At 36.7% G+C, this 14,809-nt stretch overlaps 1 protein-coding gene across 2 annotated transcripts in view; it reads right to left on the bottom strand.

Moving 5' to 3' along the window:
• The window catches only part of LOC120530858 (calcium-binding protein 39), an 81,570-nt gene that overhangs the window by 51,403 nt on the left and 15,358 nt on the right, over positions 1–14,809 (bottom strand). The window lies entirely within an intron of this gene.

Here is a 14,809-nt window from a genome sequence, read left to right on the forward strand (position 1 = left end):
TGCAAAGAAACATGCTTATGGCCCGATTGCAACATCAGGCTGTGCATTGGTGACAATCTCAAAACATATCACATGAAGGATGTTTTAAATCTGTATTAGTACAACAGTGGTCACTAAACATACCTTTCCTACTATTTTATATTGATATTTTGGTATTTACATATTTCTGTTACACATAATAACATTGTTTTTTATTGTTGAAAAAATATTTTTTCAGGGTAAACATGACACTAAGAAGGAGTGCTTGTTATAGTAAGAGGATGGGACCAAAAAAAGTGCCGGCTGGTAGAAATATAGCAGAGTACTGTAACTGGCCAGCACCAGTGCCTTTTGGGGGGAAGAAGCTCTTTATAAAATATTGATTTATCCAATCAATTACATTTTTTTCTCCAATCATCTCAGACAATCAAAATGTACACAATGAAGCATGCTATGAACAGTGGTTTCCCAAAATCATATGCATTTGTTGCAGCTAGGGATGAGTGATAAAACAATAAAGATAATTATCGCAAAATATGTTTCTATTGAGGAAAAGTTAAAACCTGGATGTAATGAGTTCTATTAATTTTCTCTTTACCATGTCTTAACAGAAAATAAGAAAAGCCAATGCTAATAAGAATAGCGCCGTGCCAAACAAATTGTGTGGCTGGAATGAAGTTACAAAAAATACACTGTATATAAATAAATAAAAAAAAAAGTGTTACCAAAGAAGACACCCCAATGGACACAGCCCACGGCTTAAAAGACGAAGACATCGTTGAAAAGAATAGTCAAAGGAATTTGGTAGTGTGGAGATACTTTGGCTATTTAAACCCGACAAAAAGCAGAGTAGCGTGCAGTGCAAATTGTGTCAAAAGCATGACACCACAAAGACAGGCAATACTTTAGGGTGTGCGATATTGGCAAACAATTATATAATTTACGGGACTTTGACAATAACGATACTTGGATGATATTTTGCATCCATTAAAAATGGGTTTGTAAACATCTTACTGATCTGGTTTGGTCTTGATAATAGCATATTAATTATAGGTTACGAATGAGATTAATAGAAACAATAGTTAAGGAAAACAGGTTTTATTTATTTACTTAAAACTAAATTAAACCAATGCAAAAACATTAAAATCACCAATCAAAGTATTACCACGATCAAACAGATTTACACAAAAATTTGCACTAAGACTAACTAAACTATAATGACAGCATTTTAAACTGACACTTACCCTTAATGTAAACAAGATATGAATCCAAATGGAATAAAATAGTAATCATAATTGAAATACAGGGCATGAATATAACACTATCGATAAACTGCTCTACTGTAAGGTGAATTGTGCAGCATACTGTACAAGCAAAAACAAAAATCTAACATACTGCACAATAATGTAAAAATCCAAAGTTCTATCAAATACTATAGTCTTTTCCTGTGTAGTTAGGGCTGGGCAAAAAATCGATTTCATCGATTTATCGATTTTGTAGTTTAAAGCGATTTTTATTTTGCAAACTCGAGTTTTTTGCCACAATAGTTTTTTCGGACTTTTCCGTTTCGTCCTTGTTGGTTACCGTGGCGATATGAGCCAGCCCCCGCCCGCCTAACACAGTCAAAACAACATGGCAGCGTGTAGCAGAGAACTACTTCCAAAGAAAGGCACAGGTAATTCCGTAATTTGGAACTGGTTTGGTTTTGATGCAGCAGACGAAACACAGAAGAAGCCTGGCTGCAAAATATGTTTCAAGGCTGTTGCTACTGGAAGCAGCAGTACAACAAATCTTTTCCAGCACCTGAGGAATAAACATCCCGAAGAATGGGAGAAGTGCAGCCGACTCCGTAGCGAAAACGGCTCCTCTAGCACTCCTGCTAAAAAGCAAAATACACTTCCAGAGAGCTTTACAAACTGTGTACCTTATGATAAGAACGGAGTGCGATGAAAAGCGATTACAGAGGCGATCACGTTTTATATTGCCACAGATATGCTGCCAAGTTATTCTGTCGAAAAGCGAGGCTTTAATCACATGCTGAAAGTATTAGATGTGAGGTACGTTGTCCCCAGTCGCAAGTATTTCGCCGATTTAGTGCTGCCTCACCTGTACAATAAAATTCAGGAAAAGATCCGCAGTGAGCTGGAGGAGATGCAGTTTTACTCAGCCACAACGGACCTGTGGTCCAGCCAGACGATGCAGCCATATCTGAGTCTGACAGTTCACTACATCAACACTAGTTGGTTTAGTAGGCAGCATCTGCCTTCAGACAACGTATTTCCCAGACAACCACACTGGTGACATAATTGTCCATGGCTTAAAAGACGCTCTCAGCTCCTGGGGACTTTCGGAGGAACGACTCGTCTGCATGACAACTGATAGTGGCACCAACATCATAAAAGCCCTTAAGAACAACAACAACTGGCCCAGCTTGCAGTGTTTTGGCCACAGACTCCACAACGCTATAGGTAAGAGTTGGTGTAAGAATAAATAGGTGCACATACTTGCACATTGTAAAGTACTGTTTGCTTATAATTTAATAGCCAGATCATGGTATATATTTCAACTGGTTTACACACATAGACTGGGTTACATAAATAAACCTGACTTTTCCTTAATCTGCATTCATTATACATAATGTATTAAACTGTGTTACAGCTATTAAAATTGTGATAAAAGTACAAAACAATTTTGAAAACTCACATAATCAAATATATAGTTTAAGCTTGGAGTGACAAAAAATATACTAAATATCGTTTCACATTTATTACAGAGAATGGTGTGAAGGATCCAAGGATCAATTGGGCCATAGGGGTCTGCAAAAAAGCTGTATCAGCCTTCTCCTACAGCTGGGAAAAAAGGCGAGACATGACAGAGGTGCAGGCTAAGCTTGGACTTCCCCAGCATCTTTTGATCTCAGAATCCCCAACACGTTGGGGGTCTTGTCAAAAGATGATTTGAGTGCTTTCTTGAGCAAGAGAAGGCAATAACTCGTGTCCTGGGTGCGGACAAGAAAACGCGTCATCTTGTTCCCACGTGGCAAGATTTGGAAGTATTAGAAGCCACCAACAAAGCAGTAAAACCTCTCCAGGACTTCACTGATGCACAGTCAGGGGAATCATATGTCAGTGTGTCATGCATCAAACCAGTGCTGCATTTGTTTAAAACAAGTCTCCTCCTGCCAGAGGAGGAAGATTTGGAGCTAACAAAAACAATCAAAGCTAACATCATGCGTTACCTCGAAAGTAAATACTGCGATTTGGAGAAAGAGGAACTTTTGGACATGGCCACACTTTTAGACCCGAGGTTCCGTACAACCTACATTGATGCAAGCAAACTGGAAGTTGTCAAAAAAAGAGCGGTGTCTGAGATCTCTGCTCTCTGCAACTCTACCACAGAGGAAGCTGGTCCCTCAGCTGTTCAAGAGAACACCCCACCAAAAAGAAAATGACTCTGGGTGCCTTCTTTAAAAACAGTGCACCATCCACCACGCCACACCCACAATCTGAGAAAACAAAAATTGAGACTGAGCTTGCAACGTATTTCCTTATTCCAGACATAGAGCCAGACACAGATCCTCTTGAATGGTGGAAGCTGCATCAGCCCAACTTTCCAAGGCTAAGCTTACTGGCTAAAAAATATCTTTCTATTCCAGCCACTAGTGCCCCCTCAGAAGGGTATTTAGTGTGGGTGGGGGAATAGTTACCTGCAACCGGGCCTGCCTTAAGCCAGAGGTTGTGGACAGGCTCATCTTTCTTGCAAAAAATGTTTAGAATGAGCATGCACAATGTTTCAGAGATCTAACAAGCACGTGTTTTGTTGTTATAGATAAAAGTTTACAATTGTTCATTCTTTGAGCAGGCTATATGTCTGCCACAGGCATGTTTCATTTTTTATATTCACACTATACTGAGAAGAGTTTATTTTTTTTAATTGAAATGTTATATGTTACAACATTTGTAATTATCTGATTTCTTGAACAGAAAATTTAAGCTACTGTGAAGCTGTTGCACTTTTGCTTAAACCTGGGCTAAAGCTTGAAATTGTTGAATGACATAGCCTCATTTACTTTTTGTTTTGGGATTCTACGCATTTTAACTCTTGAGGACAATCATAGCAATAAAGTTGCACTTTTGACACTATATCTGATGTCTGCAGCCATTTTTTTAAGTGCATTGGGAAAAAAAAAAATCGAAAATCGAATCTCGAATTTTTCTTTAAAAATCGGAAGATTTTTTTTTTTTTTAGGCAAAATCGTCCAGCCCTATGTGTAGTATTTGTAAACAAGTTCTGTCACATATTGCAAAAAGGTACTAAAAAAAAAAAAAATTTATACAAATTACTAATTTCAAGTTCTGCCCAATATTGCACAAACACATCAGAAAAAATAAAACTAAAATTCTACTGAGGAAACTTCAAGTTGTGTTATAAAAATACCACTCTGTTCACAGATGACAAAAACACCAGTCTGTTCACAGCATCTGGCTTCAGAGCAGCACAGTTACTGTAAATGTTACAACATTTCCTCCTGTGCTGAAAGCTCTCCCAGAAGGACAGCTTGAGGCAAGGATGCACAGGAAGTTTTTTGCAAGTTTCCACAATTTGGGGTAATGTACTTCTCAGGTTTTCCACCACTCAGGTGGATTTACATTGAAGTTCACCTCAGGTATCAAGAACCTCTTGATTTCTTTTTCAATGGCAATGTGCAGAGAGTTGCCTTCTCTGAATTCCTGTTTTTTTTTTTTGTTTTTTTTTTTTTAAGCTGCTAAGACTTTTTTGGCACTCCCTCCCTTGTGTTATCACCTACTCCAACTTGTGCAGCCATATGGGCAGATGAACCTGGGTGAGGAGTTGCGTTTCTGTGCAAGTGTTTTAAATAATGTAAGAAAAATATGTCGCGGATCCCCAAAGCAAGACAGCTTGCAAAATAAAAACGTGCCCAAAAGACACATGCTTCTTACAGAAATAAAAATAATCTGTTTGAACAGATTAATACTTCAATTAAACTGTTTTTTTTTTTTTGCCAAACACCTATAGAGCTCTGTACTAGATCAGTTTCACTTTGCAAATGTTGAAACAAGTTAGTTGTCAAGCTGTCTTTAATGGCAAACGATTTCTGACATAGTTTGCAGATTGGCGCCTTTTAAGCAACATCAGTCTTTTCAAAGGCAAACCATTTCCACGTGAGTGAGGATGATGCACATCTTGCAATTAAATCTAACAATGCAGATTGCGAGGCAGTTGCGTGGCTAGCTTAACTTGTGGTGCAATGACCGAGGAGCATATGCTGACCGCAACTGAGTGAAAGTCAATTTCTTTTACGTTCTCCTTCATTTACATTTGGAAGCTGCTTGAATTTATACTGAGGATATTTACAGAAAGTTTTTGTCTATTCCTGGGTTTCCCAGCCATTTAAAACAGTTTTTAAAACCATATTGCTGCATAATCAAATGAAATACCACAGGTCATAAAATGTCTCTCATGTCTTTGACAGTCAATTACTTCATTTTCTGTCTCTATTTAGACTGCTTTTATGGAAGCCCTAAACTGCATGGTAGATGAGGCAGGGGGAATCTTGGGTGCAATACTATTTTGTGCATAACTAAATAATATCTAGTATGTAAAACAGAATAAATCTAAAGCTATTTCTCTTTCACATTAGTTAAATGATGGCTGACTGTAGCAGTTGGAGCTGAACCTGATCCAACTTCACATCCTGGACTTGTGGTTTTGCAGCAAAGGACTTCTTGTTTTTTGTGGTAAATTTAATTAGACATTTCAGCTACTTGCAGAAAAAAGTCAATGCTCTTTACACTGTTGGGGGGCTGTTCCACCTTTCAAAGGGGAGATAACATTTAAAGGTAACCCCTAGTTCTCAGAACTATTAGCCTACTAATACAGAATAGACAGACTTCTTGGGCTCGAATTTCAGTGCAGAATTGCTGAAATTGTGCCAATTATTGAAGAAATCTACATCATCTAATGAAGCAGAACAATCCCATTACTCATTCTATGCAAAAGGTTTCGTTACTACTATTTTATCCCACTGTAAAATTAATTTAGAAATAAAAATAAATAATTTCTGAATGCCATCAGAGCATGATGATGTGACCAGTCAGTGATGATTCCAAATCATTTTAACCTGCAGCAACATAGTCAGAAACGATACATTAAATTTGCATTCATCCTTTGAATATATGGGGTATGGCTGTACTTGTCTGTCCAACAATCCATTCATTTTCGAAATAGAATTCTCTTCTGGATTCTATCCTTACTGCAATGGACCTGAAGAAAAAAATAATCATGTCTGCCTATTTTTATAGCTATGACTAGCCCACAGGCTAACTTTAAAATAAAATTTACTTAGTGCTCCAAAACCTCCATTATAGCCAGACATTCATGTGACTTTGTTCATATCTGAAGTATGAGACAAATCTTGTGATGCTATATTAGTGCATAATCAAAGAGATGTTTAAATGAGTTTAAAATAAATAAATAATCAGCAAACACTAAATGTGTCATTAGTTGGGTTTTGAAGCCAATAACAACACTAGGTATGTAGACCACATGAAATGTAAAGAATAGTGTAATGTATACTGCAACTAAAACTAATTTTAATTCTATACATTATTTAGTTCAAAATAACACATTTAGGGTTGGTTTCCAAATCCTGTGCTATGTTTAATTCTAAAACTTAGTTCCAAGTTCATAAGAAATCAGTGTGCTGATCTACTTATTTTCCATTTAGAAACATTTAGCATATTCAACCCTATTTAGACTATCATTCTGCTAAAGCTCTTATTCATACTTTTAAGTGACTGGACTACAGGGCTGGGCCAATGGTCAATAATATTATCTATCACTGACTGGCTGGAAACATCACTGATTGGCTCCAACCATTTGCAGATATTTCCTCAAAGTGCCAAACTATAGCAGACACTTTTTTGAAAATCTTGCACAATTCACAAGAAAGCTGTCAGGCACTCATATTCACAGCAGGTGGCATGAGAGATTCCTGTACTTAGCAGGGGTATGTAGTAGTTGAGGAAGGCAGCCTGGTCAGTGTCTCTTGCACAGAGTTTGAAAGGGAAGAGCACATGCACATTTACAGCACTATGCCACTGTGGTGCTTGCAGACTAGGTTTGTCTCCTATTTTGCACTCAATGCTGCTAGAATAGACTAAATAAGCAGGACATATAATGAACTGAACTGACAGAAAGTATGCAATGTCATCAAATAACAGGGAAAGTAGGTAGCACAACTAATTTGCCTAAAATATGTGGGTGGCATGGTGGTGTGGTTTCCTCTTACAGTCCAAAAAAAATGACATTGCTAATTTGGCTGTATTGTGTGCGAGTGTGTTTACCCTGTAATGAATGGCACCATGTCCAAGGGTTGTTTCTGCCTTATGCTTGATACTGAGATAGGTTCCTGCTTCCATCTTGAAAATTAGATATGTGATGCTTTTATTTTTTTATTCCAATACTGCAGTACTGTATTAATAAATAATACTGCATACAATTCAAATGTCCCAAAATTTGCAAATTAATATCCCTTGGGGAAGAAATAAAAATATGGACCTTTCATTTCAAGTTTACTGTTCACATGTGTTTTCACATGGTACTGCACACCTAACAGTATTACTGCTATTAATGTATTTAATGCTCGCACACAAAATATCCATTCTTTATAAAAACCTGCCTAAGCGCTCCATATCATCAGGATACAGTAGTACAAAATAATGAAAAAAAGTTCAGACATGCATATCTGTAGGTTAACGTGAACATTTAATTGTGTTTTTTTTTTGTTTTTTTTTTTAATTAAAGTAGTTACCGTATTTCTGGTAGGTAAGGCCAGAGATTTCACTTGGTATAAATGTAAATAAAACTGACACGTGGTAGGTGATCTCAAAGGTATGTGTCATTTCCAAATTGATGAGTAATAACTTTCTCAGTCTATACAAGGGAAAAACAGAAATCTTAATGACTGGTAAACATGAATATATCGAGGGCATTAGAAATAAACTTGATCCCTTAGGTTTAAAAATCAAGACGAAGGGAAAGATATTAAGGATAGTCATTGACTCTGATCTAAACTTTAAATTGTATATTACCCAGATTATGTGGACTGCATTTTTTCACTTAAGGAATACAGCAAAAGTTAGACCTATTCTAATTTTACAAGATGCTGAAAAATTCACGCTTTTGTTTTTAGTGCACCTAAAATTTAGAATACTTTACCTTTAGATATTTGTCAGAGTAATACTGTGGAATTTTTTTTTTTTTTAAATTGCTAAGAAAACATTTTAATATGGCTTTTTGTAGCTACATTTTTTTTGTATTCCTAATAGAGTGTATGGGCATAGAATTGCCATATTATTCAGGGATCCACAATCTGTAATAAACCCCACTATTCTCTGCTGTTACTCCCATTTCTTTTGGGGTGTAAATGAAGACGGGCATATCAGCTGTCCACAAGACCAACTTCATCAAATTCCAATCACGTGAAGCATGAAAACTAAGAAGTTTGATACAAGAACATTTATGTTAGGTAGAATGCCCAGCGAAGGGCTGGGTGATCTTTTGGGACTGGAACACCTGCAGATTGTTTTGGAGTTTTTTTTTTTTGTTTTTTTTCCTGTCCTCTGTTGCTGTTTTTACTTAATTGTTTAATATTATTCCCTAATTTTAATCGTTTCTTTTCTTGTAACTTTCTCTTTGTCATCTTGTAAAGCACTTTGAGCTAGCATGTTGTATGAAAATGTGTTATATAAATGTTGTTAGGTTTACCCACAGTCTTGTCCTTATGTTTCTTCTTCAATTCTGTTCTGGTATGTAAAACACTAGATTAGCTTAATTTGCAGTTCTGATCTGATCTTACTGCCAAACATTTAATGTTCTACACACAATTAAATGAAACCAAGAAGTTCTCTCAATGAAGCCTGACTAAAAGTGAGACCACACACCTTTGAGACTCTTCACAAACCATTTGCTTTACTTAACCCCATGGTGCAATTTGCAGAGTCCCAATAAAAAACTTTGCTTCATCCTTCATCCCTAAACTGTAATACACACAATGTTGATTGGCTCCCAGAGAGGGTATTTTGGATGTTATCATTCTTCTGTTACTAAAAGCTGCTTCCACTTAAGATGGGAACAAAAGGAAAGCAAACTGCTTTCCAAACTCAGTTTAAAGGTTGTATAATTTGTGCTACTCCGGTCAGATGCAAAACCAAAACTGAAACGTAACCCTTCCAACAATGCTCCACTCTTAAAAGGTGACAGCACCATAAATTCAGAGGATGACTAAGAATGTAGGAGGCTCACATTTATTAATCTCACATTAATAAGCTACTTATAAGCCATCTGCCAGCCACATTTAAAAGCAAATAATAGGCACCTTGAGACTTCTAGCTGGTCAATTTTTATTTCTTTCAGATTGCTTAAAGTAAAAACATTTAACTTTTTTAATCTCTCCTTTTGGCATACATCTTCAAGTCCTAGAATCATTAGGATTTTTGATTGCAATACTCACAAAAATTAAAAGCAGGCCTGTTCTCGCACACAGGTCTGAAAATATAAAGCAGGCTTCACAAGCATAATGTGCCTTAAGAATTAGGCTCTAAAAATAAAAAGGAGTTAAATTTTTTGTAAATAAGTTCTACAACCCCCACTCATACAGTTTATGATGAGTACATCTACACCCTATATTTCCTTTTGATAATGCATTTTTCTTAACCTTGTGACGGATTTTGTCACATTTGACTTTTCACTGAATCTTACCACTATGAGAAATCAACATCACAAAATGTCTAACACAATCTGTGTCTAGTGGCTCTTTATAAAATGTTGATTTATCCAATCCACTTGAATACATTTTTTTCTCCAATCTTAGACAATCAAAATGTACACAATGACGCATGCTGTGAACTGTGGTTTCCCGAAATTATATGCATTTGTTGCAGCTAGTACGATAAAAGTAATTACCACAAAATAATTTTTACTCCATAGAAACATAATACATGATAAATAGAAAGGTGATACAACACGAAAAGCCAATGATGAGAATAGCACCACGCCGAATCAATCATGTGGCTGGAATAAAGTTACATACATTTTTTTAGAACTTTTTTTCCCCAAACTAAAGGGAAAAAGAAAAAGAAGAAAAAAAAAAAAAAAAAATCAGCATTACCAAAGAAGGCACCCCAACGGACACAGCCCAAGGCTTAAAAGACGAGGACATTGTTGACAAGAATGGTCTGAGGTATTTGGTAATGTGGAGATCTCTCAATAAATAAATAAATAAGTCAATGTATCTGTGTGTGTGTATGTATGCATGTTCCAGCATCACTTCCCAACGGCTGGAGTGATTTTCATGAAACTTGGTACACATTTTCTCATTGATCGACTAAAAATACTGTAGAGTGAAATCAACCCTAACCCACCCCCTTCTGGGTTGGGTGGGGGTGATCTTGTGGTCTTGTATGCATGTTATCATCCAGTTGGCATTTGGAATGACGACCAGAGGGTGAACTGGAGGCGAGTGCCAGCATTCTTTATGTTTGAGCACCACTGTGCACCTGTTGCTTTTGAAATTAACTATATTTTCATCATGCATTATTCTTATTAAAACAATGTCATAGTGGTATTAGAATTAAACCAACCTAATAAGAATATTAAATTTGACTTTTTTTATGTCGTCAAAAATTCTGCATGTAAAAACTTATTACTACACCACAAAAATGTATCTGTCAAAAATATTTTTTAAAAAGGCTTCGCTTTTCCCATCGTTTTTACACTACTTTGAACATATTCCCTGATTATATTTTGATTAAAATAGACTATTATATATAAGATAAGCAATTTTATTTTTATCTACCATAAACATCCTATTTTTTTGTGGATTCAGCAGCTCTCTTTGCGATTTTTGTTTATTCATTGATCATAATCAAAAACAAATTTGATTAACTTATCAAAATCAACGTTAAGTGAAACACAAATTATAGTTATGATATTTAACTTATAATATGTATTTATAAAAGGTAAAATATTTAACATTTAATTGACTGTAAAAGAATTTCAATTGGAAGAGACTAATTGGAGATTCGGTCTTATATGTCTGTTATCTACTTGATGCTCGAAACATTTGCACAATCATTGAAAAATTGCTGGAATCAATTTGGACACAGCCTGTTTCTCACATGGACAACTTTGTGGCATGTTCAACGTTACGAAGTCCTAAGAACCTTGATATATTGCAGTGTTCTCCCTAGCGTCTTTTAGCTCACAAGTGGGAGAGGCGCAGAGAAGGATATTGCCGATTACTCGATGCTGAACAAGCTAATAGTGGGGATGAGGCGGAGCGGAGTTCACAAGCAAAGAGTATGGGGAGGTGGGCTTTCAAGAGGGGGCTGTACATGGTAATAGTGGGGGTGTAGCAGCTTAATACAGCAGCAAGGAGTATGGAGAGGGGGATAAGCGAAAGGGGGCTGTACATGCTAATAGCAGGGATGGAGCGGCAGTTCACAAGCAAAGAGGATGTGGGGGTGGGCGGGCAAGAGGACTGATAAAATAAAAAAAAAAGACCAGCCTGTCAGATATCAGAAAAAGGGCATCACTGTATATACATACAGTTGTTTAAGCATTAGGTGTGTTCTGTGTGCAAAATTCCTTGTAGCACTCACTGTGGTTCGTGTTAAAGTGACTCCCTTATGCCATTTTTATATTTGCTCATACTGAGGGCTTTATTTAAAGTGACCCCATCTGCCTTTATTGTATTTGCTCATATTCGGACCTGCGTCTATATTGCAAGTGCGCAGAAATCCTCGCAGCACACACTGTTTCCTGAAGAAAAGTTTTTCTTTCTGCATTACTGAGGATTTTGTTAGAGTGACCCCATCCGCCGTTCTTATATTTGCTCATATTTGGATCTGCGTCCATATTGCAAAAAGTGTGCAGAAACCCTTGCAGCACACACTGTGTCCTGAGCAAAAGTTGTCTCTGAATTGCTGAGGGCTTTGTTAAAGTGACCCATCTGACATTCCTTTTTTTGTTCATATCATGCTCCGTGTAGTGCAAGTGTGCATTTAATATCCAACAGGCTCCCACTTTCCCACTCAAGTGTCTTATTCATAGGTACTTTTAATTTTTCCCCAAACGTTTTACCAACATGAGTAAAAAAAAAGTGTTCAGAAAACAACACTGCTCAGTTATTTCAGAAAAGAGACGCCACAAACTAATGAAGGTGCAGCGTCAACTCCTGATGTGGCAATTTCAGACAAAGACAATGCAGAAGCTGGTCCATCACGGGAAATCTCCTCAGCACACACACTGCCAATTGATAAATCTAAGCACCGCTTATCCGGCATAAACAAACAATGGTTTACAGATTTTGACTGGCTATGGTCAAAGAAAATGGTATGTGGTGCTCATTGTGCATGAAATATTCAAACAAAAAAACCCCAAAGATGGAGTTACCTTGGGTAAATGTGCCATGCACAAGAATTCGAAAAGAAAGTGTGTACTAGAGCAAACTGGAAATCGGTCAAATTGAAAGATCTCTATCTGTGTTAAAGCTCCCACAAAGGCATCTATCTGTAAGTTATTTAAGATCCATGTATTGGTTGGAAAAAATGAGTTGCCACATACAACGTTGTTTGAAAAGCTGTTGGAACACTGTAAAGAAATGGGGTTGTTCATTTTTACAACATCTCAATGTTGGTAAAAATGCACATTATACACCTCTAAAAGAATAATGCATGAGCTGCTGGAAGTCTTAGCATCAGAAATATTTTCAGAATTATGTGTGATGAAACCACAGACATCTCAGTTGTAAAACAATTAATTATTTACATTAAATATGTTTGCCAGGTCACTAAAGAGGTCAGAATTAATGTTTGCTGGCAAAGTGGAGACTATAACCAACACACTGAGTGAGACTATGGACACTCTAGGATTGAAAACTGCTAATCTGGTTGGACTAGGATCAGATGGGGTGGCTGTTATGATTGGGAAACAGAGAGGTGTGGCAAAACTGCATAAAGATACAAAATCTGGACTCTTGGTCAACTGCCGCTGTGTAAACTACCGATTGGCCCTTGCAAGTGCCCAAGCAGCAGCTGCTGTACCTTATTTAACAAAACTTAATGACATCTTAAGGCAGCTGTTCTATTTCATCTAAAATTCTTCAGTTAGGACGGCCGGTTTAAGAGAAATCCAAAATATTCTAAACATTCCCCAGATTGAGGTGCAAATGGCCAGTGACACTAGATGGCTGTCTCATGACTCTGCAGTACAGTCAGAGAGAGGCTACTGAATGAAATGACATCACAGCTGAAGGATTAAGCAGATGTATTAAAAGGTACAATTTTGTTTCCTCTCTGATGATGCTTTCAGACATATTACCTTTGTTGTCCAACTTATCTAAGGCTTGGCAAAGGCAAGATGTCAAAATTGTCCATCATGGAGTTGAAAGACACTCCTGGGAGATATTTTCAAAGCCTTCATCATTGTTTGGCAGAAGAATGGTCAGATCTCTGCATTGTTTATACACAGAGTGATGGAATGTCATTCAAAACTGCAATATATGATAAATACCTAGGGACAGTTGTCAAGTACCTAGATGCAAGATTCCCCGACATGCCAATTATTTCCAGCTTTTCAAAAGTTTTCAATGCAGAAACTCACGATTCAAGCGAGTCTGCTGAAATTCTTTTTGATCATTACTCCAAAGTGGTAGCCCTCCAATTTTTAAATTTGAAAGTAGCAGGCAAGAATGGACAGTTGCATCAAAAATGATCAGAAGTCAATCATACAAAGTCCAAAACAGATTTTACTAAAAATGACAACGACATCAGAGCTCACAGTCGTTTCCAAATTTAGCCAAACTAGCTCATATTGGGCTAGAGATCCCAGTTAGCACAGCTGAATGTGAAAGGGGGTTTTCTGCCCTTTAAAGGATCAAGACATGTTTGAGAAATCGCATGCATCAAAGAACACTAAATAATCTCATGCTGATCTCCTTGGAGGGCCCAGATCCTAAGAACTTTGATTACGGGAAAGCTGCAGACAACTGATCTCTAGGGAAAAAAAGAAGAATAAATATTTAACTGAAGACACCTTCTGCATATGCAAGTTGGATTTGAAGAATATTTTATTTTCCGTCATTAGGTTTCCCATACTTTTTTTTCATTGTTTTCACTTTTCTTCCCGACAGCGACAATACTTGTGCCTTTTGGTTTATGTCATAACAATTGTTATTAAAAATTTTTGTTAGGGTTGCAGGATCCTGAATTTGATACTTCTTAAATTTAATAAAAATATTCTGGCACAAGTGTTAAACCTTAAAAAAAGGAAGTCGTATTGAGTATTGGAAAATAATTAATAATAATTAAGTAATAAAAATAGTGCACATTTAATTTTCCCCACCCCACCCTGCTGGAAAAAATTTCTGGGGAGAACACTGTATTGGCTAAAGAAAAACTAAAAACATTGTATATAATAAGGCACTTCAGTAAATAATACAAGCACATTAGTGTGTCTTCGTTGTTTGTTAATTTATTTTTATACTTGGGTTTTTCTTTTTTTAGACTTTTCTCAAACAATTAAAAAAAAAAAAAAGAACATTTTATTTTCCTCCCTTGCAACGCTGGGTATTTCAGCTAGTTTTAGCTATTTAAGGTCTGACAAGAAGCAGAGTAGCGTGCACTGCAAGTTGTGTCAATAGCATGTCCCCACAAAGACAGGTGATACCTTAGGATGTGTGATATTGGCAAAAAATTATATAATTTCTGGGACTGTGACAACAATGATACTTGGACGATATTTTGCA

Source organism: Polypterus senegalus, chromosome 1 (assembly GCF_016835505.1).
Source record: "Polypterus senegalus isolate Bchr_013 chromosome 1, ASM1683550v1, whole genome shotgun sequence".
Taxonomy (NCBI): domain Eukaryota; kingdom Metazoa; phylum Chordata; class Cladistia; order Polypteriformes; family Polypteridae; genus Polypterus; species Polypterus senegalus.